A 12,282-nucleotide genomic window follows, 5' to 3' on the forward strand; every position below is an offset into this window, starting at 1 on the left:
TGTTCTAATGAATTTACATAATATACAAAGTATGATGAATACCAATAGATAACAGAGTAAAGAATTAATTCCACAGGACTAGAATATTGTCATAGGATAATGTTTTCCCGCTGATAGATAAATTTGCTGCTGCATTTATGGACAAATAAATATTAATGTGAAACAGTGTCATTTATTGTCTTTTATAGTAAAAGCCTCTGTTATTGTGATAATGCTCTGTAACTTCTATTGTACCAAATCCTCAGCATAGACAATTGTTCTGTTTCCAATAGATCTATTGGGGCAGCAGAGTGACAGTTGCTGAATGTACCATTGCTTACCTGTTTTCTTATCTTAGTGCCCTTTATGTGAGATGCTGAGCACTTCTTGACTCAGGAAATCAGTGGGAGTGGATGGTGTTTAGCACCTCAAAAGGAATACATCCTTTGAGACCGATCTGTTTTGTGCTTGTCAGAGACCAGTTTATCCATAAAGGTATGGGCAGGAGAGTATTTCAGTTGTGTAAATACCTTTTCTGAATACCTGATTTGTCTTTTTAAATGTTATCAGTTAATGATGGTCAGGAATTGTGCTGTTAGATTAGTTACTGATAGCAGTTAGCAGAGCTTAAAACAAAGACTAATGTCTTTGATTCTAGACATCTCCTAATTATTTACTTCATGATAGAAAACAAAAATTAAACAAGAAACAATCACGTTATTCTCATTTTATTATCCATCAATGGTATTTCATTCTCCCTAATTCTTGTCTCTCATTTCCCCGCTTTTTTCTCTTCCTTTCCTGCCTTTCCCCCTGAGTCTCTAAAGTTATGTGTCACTTGTAAAACCAACAAAAGTCTTTAATCACAAAGTCAGATTATATTAAGAGATGACTATTAATTCCAAAGATTTATTTCCAGATGTTCAGGGAATGGAGGTGTTCTTTTCATTTCTGTAAGGGTCTTAGTGGATTTTTTTTTTTTTTTGGCTAAGTAAAATAAATAGAGACATCAAAAAACACTTAAGGCCAGAGTTTTCATACTTCGGTGCTTAATAAACTCATAAATGCCTAGCAGCTCCCATTGACTTCCATGTTCATTTTGGTTTCTTCAGCACCACTGAAAATCAGGTCACTTATTTAAAAAAAAAAAAGGAGGACTTGTGGCACCTTAGAGACTAACAAATTTATTTGAGCATAAGCTTTCGTGAGCTACATGCATCCGATGAAATGAGCTGTAGCTCACGAAAGCTTATGCTCAAATAAATTGGTTAGTCTCTAAGGTGCCACAAGTCCTCCTTTTCTTTTTGAGGATACAGACTAACACGGCTGCTACTCTGAAAGCTGTCACTTATTTAGGAGCAGCTCCTCCAAGACATTTAGGCATCTAATTCCCAAGAAATCAAGGACAATTTTAAGATCTGGGCCTTGGTGCCTAACTTTAGACATCCACATTTTATAGCTTTGGCTTTATGATTAAGATATTGAGAAACTGCTACATTAATTTAAGAAATGAAAAATGTAAAAAAACAGATTATGGGCTTCATTTACACATACTGGGAGAGACATAAGGAAATTATGTCTTCAATACCTTGTACAGTGCTGAGCATACCAAGATGTGGTATTGCAACACTATGCATACCAGCCCAGGGACTTTAAAAGACAACTAGCCATATTTAATGGAATCTGCCTATATAGACCTTGTATAATTGTTGAAGGCAATAAGGTGGCTGGTGAAGCACTAGAATGGGTTACCTAGGGAGGTGGTGGAATCTCCCTCCTTTGAAGTTTTTAAGGCCCGGCTTGACAAAGCCCTGGCTGGGATGATTTAGCTGGTGTTGGTCCTGCTTTGAGCAGGAGATTGGACTAGATGACCTCCTGAGGTCTCATCCAATCCTAATATTCTATGATTCTAAGGTTGCTAATGAACACCGATTATTTCAAACATATCCAGGCCAGCAAATTCTGAGATATCACCTACACATTTTCTCACCCATATGGACACAAGAAATCTGTCTGTATACCAAAGCTACAATTAATTTTATTTCAGAGTCATTGGAGGGAATCGTAGGAATGCAGCATATTCAATTGGCCCTGGTCTGTGACCCTTACTCATGCAAGTAAGTAATCCCTTTACTTCAGTGAGATTATTCTCATGAATACAGTTTGAAGGTTCAGTCTCCCTGTATTTGGTTTGTTCATTGCCTTTCAAACGTTTTACACTTTATATAATCTAGCAAAATCTGGGATTAAAATGGAGATGTTGAGACTGAGAATTATAAAAGAAAAATTGTTTCCTCTCCCCCTCTCTCCTTCCTCCCACCCCCACACACTGCATGGCAGCATCTGGTCATCATTAAAGTCTCAGATCCTGCTCTGATTGATATCAATGGCAAAGCTCCCATTGTGGTTAGTGGTGCAGGATCAGACCCCAGAATAGGAGAACCAAGAGGGAGTCCTACATCTAGAGTTTGTGGGAGCAGGATGGTGGAAAAAAAGATACCTTGAAAACCTCACATATGTTTTCTAAGAGAATTATCACAACAGATGCAAAGATACAGCAATGATGGACCAGTCTGATTATCGTTAAACTACCAATTTTACGGAACCGAAGGGGCTGGTGGTTAAAAAATTTCCCAAGTAACTGTAGTATCTTCTGGTTTAAGCTACAGTTAACACTTACAGGGTCGCAAATACAGAACAATGTTTACTCAGGAGTGCTATTAGCCATGGGCTCTCAGCTCCAATTGTTAAACAACATTCATTACCAGAATCTCATATAAAAATGGCAAGAAGAAAGCATCTATGACTAAACAATGTTCTTGGTGTTTCTTATGTAACTGCCTCTTGGGGCTAATTAGAGCGGCTTTTGTAATTCACAAGCTATAAATTCTTTCAGATGTTTTCCAAAACAGTGTGATCTCCTCGGTGAGATTCTGATTTGTGCTGATACTGCAAGTCAGCTAAACATCCCAAAGCATGTAACAATCCGTTAGATTAATAGTGAGTGGAAAGCTGAGCAGAAACTGAATAATGGCCACTGATTTGTTAATTTGCTGTTTCTCTTCCTCACTCATTTAAGGTTAATTGTACATCCTGTACAAGGCTGCAGTCTATTGTTTTGCTAGACTTTTTAATTAGCTTGATAAACACTATCTTTTTTTAATGACTGACCATAGCTAAAAAAATGTAACTAACTACTCCAGTACAACAGAGCAGTTTGGTTTCTTTCTTTTTGGGGCACATGAGGGAGGAATTGCCTTATTTTTTTTTAACTGGTAGGGAAAACAATGAACAGCAGATGCTTTAAGAAATATTCTAGTCTGACAGATCTACAGATTCTCAGATGTGTTCTGAGACTACAAGGATTGGCACCAATATAAAAACCTGGATATACAGACAGGTATTTTCTCTCTTTAAATACTTCCAGTTCTACTGAAGCGTTTGTGGTCCGGTCATGCTGAAAGGAAGAGAGTGGGAAGAGAGGTGCCTCTCAGTAGAGCTGTTCCGAAACTTTTTGGCAAAACAGGTTTTGTTGGGTTTTTTCCCCCCCAAAAATGCTATTTTTGTCAAAATTAAAATATTTCAGAAAACATACAGATGAAGTTTCATTTACAAAATCTAAACAAAGTGTTTCGATAAAATCCTGTTTCAGGACAGAACATTTAGACTTTTTTTTTTGGTTCAAAACCATTTTTGGTGAGTGTATATAATATATAAAAAACATTTTGTAAAGCTGTCAAGTTTAAAAGGTCAAAATGAGAACAAAATGTTTTAATTTTATCAAAGCAATATTGGGATCGACCAGGAATTTTTTTCTGAATAACATTTCATGGGACATTTCAAAAAAATTTCATTTTTTTTCCATTTCAGAATGTGGCATTTCCCATATAACAGAAAATCCAGTTCCTGGCCAACTCTAGGTCTGAGACACTGTTCTGCTCCCCTAATTCTGGACCAGTTTGGGGCCAAAACAGCCTTTAATGTAACTTAGAGTAAACCAAAGTGTTCCCAGCATAGAAACCTGCATGGGAGAAAGCGGAGAAGATAGTTGTGGCAGGGGTAATGGAATTGCCAACAATGGCAGAACAGAGGGGACAGAGTGGTAATTGCATTAGATACGGTTATGGATAAACAGGGAAGGATAGTGTTATATAGGACCATGCAGGTGATCACAGAAAATTTGAGCTGGATGAAGTGGAGAAGATGGAGGCAGTATAAGGATTCAAAGAGGGCACTGGTCAGATGGACAGGCAAAGACAACAGTCTTAACAGCTGTTTTGTGTGGACTGGAGGTTGGTGACATGGGTACCAGGGAGACAAATGAGGAGAATGTTACATTAATCAAAATGGCAGATGATGAGGGCCTTCATGAGAGTTTTAGCTGTATGGCCAGGAGAAAAGGTCAGATCTTAAAGCATTAGAGTGTTTAGCAACTGTTCTAATAATACACAGAATTAAAAGAATGAAAGGATATTAAACTTCTGCTTCCATGCCAGTTCCTGGTTCATGAACCAGGAACTGGCATGGCACTAGGCTGTAATGTCATCTGAAAAGTAAATAGTGGTTTTTCTTTGTATCTGATCCAAGTCTGGAAGAAATAAATAAAAAGTTTTAAAAAAAAATGAAAAAGAAAATGTTTGGAAGGGAGAATCATTCATTAAACAGAGGATAATGCAAGCAAATTAATAGCAAGATGTCTCCCTCTCCACAGCTACAATAAAAACAAATTGTATTATGCTAACAAAACCAAACTGACAAATATAGAATTACAATTTGGCTTAATATACCATTGCACCTTGTGTACTAAAAGTATTCCAAAGTGCCTGGTAATAGGAAAAAATACTGTATGTGTGTTTGTTTTCTTGATCAACTAAGCTCTACATGGAACCTTTCTCTCTCTTACACATTTATCCAAGTATTATGTTCTTATTTTCCTCCCAAAAAGAGGACACTGGACCCAAATTCTGAATTTCTTACCGAGCTTTGACTTAGACCTGATGTAAGCAGAGTCAGGATGAGCTCCACCCTGACACCTGGTGGTGAGGTGTGGCAAGTTGTGGAAAAGAACTTCAGAGGCCGATCTCATTTGCATAGGCACACCCACCCCACCTAGAATGAGGCCATAGCTGCCCAAATGGTCACTTTGGCTGCTGTGGGATCCCCAGTGTCTCTGTTATTGGGGCAGGAAGAATAAATTGTTATTACCCTGATTATGGGAACTGTGCTTGGAACTGTACTTGGCCTTTTGTTATGATGGAGGGACTTGCCATCAACTAAGTAGCATTCGCTAGGCAAGGGTCATGGGTTCCAAAACTCTGTGAATGGAGAAAGGCTGGGAACAGGTATTAATACTTGGTGGCTTGGGACCCCTGGTGATTACATGCTAATTGCACTTTCTCCTCTCTCCACTGTGGAATATCAGAGCTAATTTTGATTCCATTAGGAATCTAGTTAAAGGCTGCTGAGCTCACTTTGGGCGAATGGTGCACAAGCACTGAGGCTCCCCTACTACAAGCTGAATTCACAAAAGAGCTGAACTCACTAAGAGCTGAAATCACTGAGTGTTGTGTTAAGTAGTGGGGGAGCCTGAAGATATATTGTGGAGCAGTTCATGGGACGGCAGGAGCTGCTTATGGGACACGGAGCAGTTCATGGGGACGGCGGGAGCTGCTTGTGGGCCGCTGAGCAAAGCAGTTCGTGGGGCGTCTGGTGGAGCGGAGCGAAGCCCTATGGAGCTGTGGGGCGGTCAGCTTCAGATCATGTAAGGTGCCCCTTACCTCTCTCTCCCCCCCCCCCCCCCCAATCTCCACCCAGGTTGGGAGGTAAAGCTCTGCAGATAAACTTTCGAACTCTGGGGCTGCCCTGACCAGGGACAGAGACTTTTGGGTCATTGGACTTTTGGGACTTTGGGTGATTTGGGGTTGCTGGACTCAAGAACCAAAGGGAAAGGGCATGCCCCAATTTGCTTGGGGTGGGTTTTTGCTCATGGGTCATGTTATGAATCCTGTTGGTGGTGTTTCCCCAACATAATGCCACATTGTTTCTCTCTGTTATTAAAAGGCTTTTTGCTACACTCAGACTCTGTGCTTGCGAGAGGGAAGTATTGCCTCTTAGAGGCGCCCAGCGGGAGTGGTATATATTTGTCCCAGGTCACTGGGTTGGGGCTCGAGCCAGTTTTGCATGGTGTTATTGGAATGGAACCCCTAGATACTGAATCCGGCCCTTGTTGCTGCCAACTGTGACGGGCAGAAGGGTTACACTTACGCTCAGGCTCAGTGCACACTAGAAAATTAGGTCAGTATAACTATGTTGCTCATGGATGTGAAAAACCCACACCCCTGAGCAATGCAGTTAAACAGACTTAAGCCCTGTGTAGACGGTGCTAGGTTGACAGGAGAATTCTCCCGTTGACCTGGCTGCTGCCTTTCGGGAGGTGGGTTAATTACGCCACCTTGGGAGAATCGCTCCTGTCAGCATAGGTGGTGTCTTCACTGAAGCGCTACAGCAGTGCAGCAGCGGCAGGGCACCTGCGCCGCTGTAGCATTTTAAGTGTAGACAAGCCGGCCTCGCTCGAAGTTTGGCCTGAAGAGTAATGACTGAGCAAAAACTGAGTTAGGATTCCCTCTGTATTTTCAATACATTAACGGCCAGATTTTCATAAGAGCTCAGCTCCCATTTATACACTAAATAAGTAGCCAGATTTTCAGAAGATTCACCGTCTTGCATGCTGAGCAGTTTTGAAAAATCTGGCTTCTTCATTTAGGTGCCTAAATAGGAGCAGAGTTCTTTTGAAAATCTGGCCTCCACATGCACTAGAGATAACTGCAAGTGGAACAATAAAAAGATTCCATTTGGAGTGGAATATTTATCCAACTTTTACCTGAACTACCTAACCTCTATCTCACAATCTGCAAAATGGAGCTCAAAATCTCCCAGACACAGGCTCTCATAAAAGATTTCTGATACATCCAGCTTCTGGATAAGCTGGAAATACTGTGAGAACCACTTTCCTCATGATATTCAGGATTTCTGATTCTGTTCCCACTGAGATCCAGGAAGCACAGGAGTGTGTGAAAATGCAAAATAGTGGAGAAAGAAATTAACTATTTTTTCACACTCCCCAAAATGCTTCATTTATTTTAAGTTTTGATCTATTTTTATTTTATCCAAATCACTTCCTGTCATGCACGGGTATAGGGGATGCACTTAAATGCATTCTGGATCTAGAGATATTACCAGTTCTAGCAATGTTCCCTATTTTAATAAAAGGAAATAACTCTGAGAACCTGCAGTAGCTGTAACACCAGAATGAATTTTTAAGTGTGCTCACTCGAGGGACAGGTTCAAATTTTGGCAGGTCAGTAAGTGTGAACAACACACAGCCAAAACATGATCATGGCAGAAACAGCACTGTTTCTAACCATGCTAGCAACAGCTATATAAAAGCAGAGTTAAGTGGCTTGGAATTAACATGGTTACTATAGTCACCCTTACTCTGGAATCAAAATCAAGGGCCTAATCCTGTGAGGTGCTGAGTACCCTCAATTCTATTACTTCATTGGGATCGAAGGGTGCACAACATTTTTCAGGATTGGACTCTTAAAGCTCTAATCCTACAAACTAATCGATATGGGCAGACCTCAGTCATTGACTACAATGGGGCAGTGGTCCACATGACAGATCAGTTTATAGATCAGGGCCTTACTCTGATACTTCTGATGTCCTTTCACTTTCTAAATTTACACACACACTATGGAATTTCAGAGGGGAAACAGCTACCCTCACCTGTGTGCAGTGTACTGACCCAGGGCTGGCTCTAGGCACCAGCTAAGCAAGCTGGTGCCTGGGGCAGCGCTGCTGAAGGGGCGGCACTCCGGCTGTTCTTGGGGTGGCAGTCCGGCAGCAGCCCCGGCGGCAATTCGGCAGTGACTCTTCTGACTTGGGTCTCGCTGTCGGCAGCAGCTCCCTCCGATGTTCCTGTTCTCTCCGGCGGCGGCGTATTCGGCAGGGGTGCTTTTTTTTTTTTTTGCTGTTGCTTGGGGCAGCAAAAAACGTAGAGCCGACTGTGTACTGACCCCAGCACACTCCAGCCCTCAGGACAGAATTTTTCCCAGAGTTTTCACTCCTGCTGTCTTCAGCTTATTCCAAACTAATCATTATGGCACACAACAGAAAGCTTTTCATCTAAAGTTCTGACAGATTTCCTCAGAGAGGTTTAAAAGAAAAAACACAAGGAAACCAACTCTGGTTCTAAAATCTGTGAGCGCCCTAAATAGAGGTTGGAGAGGGGGTGTCGGATTTTTATTTCCTTTTGACTCAAAATCAAAATAGGGTTATTTTCTTAATCGCTTGTACCAGCTTGTTTTCTTTTTCTAGAAGCACTTTGAGTTGAGCCCACACTGTAATAATTTCCTTGAGGAGAACAGATGGGGTTGTGGGGGGAGCTTTATGTGAGATTTGTTTGACTTTTTTTTCCTTTGTTATTTCATTTGACTATTTATCAATAAAGCCAGCGGTATTTCTTAAAGACAAAAAGGATCTGAAGCTAAAGCTAACGTTGCTTAGCAAACACATTAGGAATAAACTGAGAAGACATTCCATACGGTGTTTTCTTAATTGAGTCATAGGACCAGATTCTTAGTTATAGCCAAGGAGCACAGAGCAAAAGTGGTGGGAAAACTTTTCACACACAATTCCCCTGATTCTGGGCCTTCTGAGTACCCTGGCTGGTCCCCCATATATGATATAGCACCCTGAAGGCTGCTCTTCATTACACTGGCTGCCAACAGCTCCAAGGAGCTGAAACCACAGCCAGATATTAGAGGACACAGGGCCACATCAGCAGAAAAGTAAGGGTACTGTGGAAGCTGATACACTGGCTCTGTGCTACTAAAGCATTTTCCCCTACACTGAAGTGCTCGTTTAGCCAGTTATACTTGCTCCATGGTCAAATTCTGCCAACAATAGAGTGTAAAGCAGCTGTACAGCACCGAGAGTCCAGCCTAGAATTTGCACAGCTTTGTCTTTACGTCTACCTCACAGTTCTCACCTGCCCTTCTGTAGATTAGCAAAAAGTTCCAAACTTTAAAGGTTTTGTCTGCTCAGCCACCAGGCATCCTAGGACATAAAATGTATATTCCCTGTCCTTTTGTGTTTTAGGATGCCTTCAAGTTTCTAAAGTTTGAATTTGAAAAAGCGAACCATATATGACTTTTGTATAAGCATAATTCATGGGTGGCAATGGATCAGAGAAAACAATCAGACTAATAAACACAGATATATTCAGCACATTTAAAGTTGGACAGGCTTGTTATATCACAGACACTAACACAACATTAAATTTGATAGCTTGATTCTCCACTGCCTTGCTCCTTAGGTGATCATTTATCTTTGTGTAAAGTAGATATAAAGAACTGCCTTTCCGATTTGATAGCATTTTACTCCTACTTTGCACTGGTATAAATGATCACACAAGGAGCAAGGCAGTGGAGAGTCAGACCCTGAGATTGTAATGCACAAAGACCAAGAAAATTAGGATTCCCAAGCCAGAAGGTAAACAATACCCCGGTAATGGTGCTAGTTAGAATTGTTAAAAGGCTTCCCAGAAGGAATATGAAGAAAAAGAGGGAGATCATTTGGTACATGAACAGATGAAGAAAAATGTTTTCCTCTCTTCTTGTTACATTTCCAGCTTAGCTTTGCAGATGCAAGGGGTTTGGACAAATATATGCATGCAAAGTTTTGGATATTTCTCCAGAATGTATCCAAACTGTGTATCTTCTGAGGTCTGGCCATCCTTGGTGTGTGTATCTGTATGTATCCGTCTATATTATCTGTCTTTTATTTTTTGTGTGAGTAAAAACAAAAAAGAAAAAAAGACTAGCAGAAGAGCATAGTTTCTGGATTTAAAAGCTGCATTTGGTTGTTATGGTAACTTGACTTTTGTAAAGCTGTCTTTGTGACAAAATAGAAGTCCTCTGCTTTAGCAGAGATCCTAGTGAGAAAGGATGCAAAATTATACGTACAAGATATATAATTTTAAAACTTACAAAAATCCACACAGTTTTCTTTCTAATCAAAATAAACCAGCAGCCAGTTCTTGAGTCGCAGTGACAAAGTAACAAAGCATGTTAGCCTAAAAACTCTTTTCATCTGAACATAGGTTGGAAAGTAGCAGAGATTTTTGCCTTCAGCACATACATAAATAAATAAATAAAAATAAATGAGCAGCTTAGGTCTTGGGAGATTACATTCTCTCTCTCACACACACACACACACACACATACCTGCCAGCCTCACTCTTTCATGCTGCCCTTTCTGCACAGTTCTGAGAGAGGAGGGGGGAAAAAAAGACTACACATTTTGTTCAAAAAGGTTGGTGACAGAGGCCATTGTCCCTTTGGTTAGGTTTTCCTTGCAACCTCTCTTTACGAGTTTAGTTGCCTCCTTCACCATCTCTCCCCACTCCCACCATCAGTTACTTACAGATGGGGAAGTTTAACACACCTATGCAGACACATGCACACGGTTGTTAAAGGCCTGTCAACTGCTGACAAAGTGCAGACATTAATTTGCACAGTGTGCTTTTCTGAGAAGATCAGAGTTTCACACATGTCCTGCTTATTTTTCCTTGACCTTTGAGGGCTGATTCAACATGTAGGCTTGACTAATTTCATTATTCCATCCAATCTGTAGGAAGTGCTGTGTTTGAACATCAGTAATTAGCCATCCTTTCACAATTATATTCATATAGTCTGTCCATAATGAGGTATGTAATGCTTTGCTAATGTGCTACACATCTTACTTTAAAAAAAAACAAAAAAAAAAAAACCCTGTCACACTGAATATACAGTAGCAACAAATCAACAGAAGAATTGATTCATTCTCTCAGCATTCAAGACATTATTCCAGATTCAGTGAAACACACACACACATTATGTGTAGCACCAGCATATAATGCATATGTATCCATAAGTTAAATATGTTTTTGCCTACAATGATATTTTTGTGTTAAAAGCAAGCCAAACTCTTAATTCAAATTTTTATTCCCCAGCCTCTGATTTTGCACACCTACTTTCATATGCACAACCATTTGTGTGAGAGTTCCCCCATTTTGAGCCAACACATTGGGCATTTGGGCATCCTAGTGCATAGCATGCAAAAGCAGATTTTGCCTGAGAAGACTAAATCCCGATTTTTGAGGACTCAGTTAGTTGCACACATACAAAATCACAGGTCAGGACTGAAAATATGTCATTGGATGGCTTGTCCATAACTGGTTGCCATATTTTCCTCTAGCGTGAGATACAGAGCGACAAAGTTCCAGTTGAGGAAAGCTCGGCACAGCCCCACCTAAATACACCAGACAGAGGCTCCCTTTTGAACCATTGTCCCAAGGCAGGAATTCTACCATGTGAACCAAATCTCAGTTACAATAATGTGCAGGATGCACATGCATTGTGAGACCAAACATCATATGGGGGATTCTGCACAATAGGGATATGTGATCATCAGTGATGACATCTCTTTCCCCCATTCTAACAAGAGTCTTGGTTGAAACCTAACATTGTCAGAGCAGCTAGTAGAATGAAGAGCCCCAGTGACTGTCCGAAGGCCTCGCAGAAGGGAGATAATAGCAGAGCCATGGGAATTTACAACACTGTGCTAAAAGCTAAAGCAAGACTCACTATAGCAATCCCTACAAAAGTGGCGACAAGAAATTTAAAATAAATATTTAGCTTTGAAAGGCCCCAGTTTGTCAAGCACTTCTGCAGATGTGAGCTGTCCCATTCTTTGCATGCTATTCATAACGTTTGTAGGATGCAGACTCTACAAAAGGTAGGTAAATATTATTATGCCCACTGTAAGGATCATGAAATTGAGGCACAGACAGGAGTGACTTGCCCAAGATTACCCAGCAGGTCCAGGACAGAGACAGGACTAGAACACAGATCTCTTAACACTCAGTCCAGTGTGCTAACCATGGGGAGATGCTGCTTCCCATCTACCTATTTGCATTTAACTGTAAAGACTTTAACTGTACGTAATATTCCCCATGGCTTATACTGCTGGTGACTGTAATCTTGCTGAAAAGTGACATCATTTGCGACACAGGCAATGCAGGAACTTAATGAAAGAGACTGTAAATAAATTTCCATCCCCTGTACTAATGCTTCAGCAATCAGAAGACAGATGTTCTAGCTTAATATTTAAACAAAATGGTTCATGTTCAATCAATAAAATCCTTTGTCTGATTCTGAAATCAACATCAAAGCAAAGAAAACTGCTGTACAATTCTTTACT

Source organism: Chelonia mydas, chromosome 2, assembly GCF_015237465.2.
Source record: "Chelonia mydas isolate rCheMyd1 chromosome 2, rCheMyd1.pri.v2, whole genome shotgun sequence".
NCBI classification, from domain to species: domain Eukaryota; kingdom Metazoa; phylum Chordata; order Testudines; family Cheloniidae; genus Chelonia; species Chelonia mydas.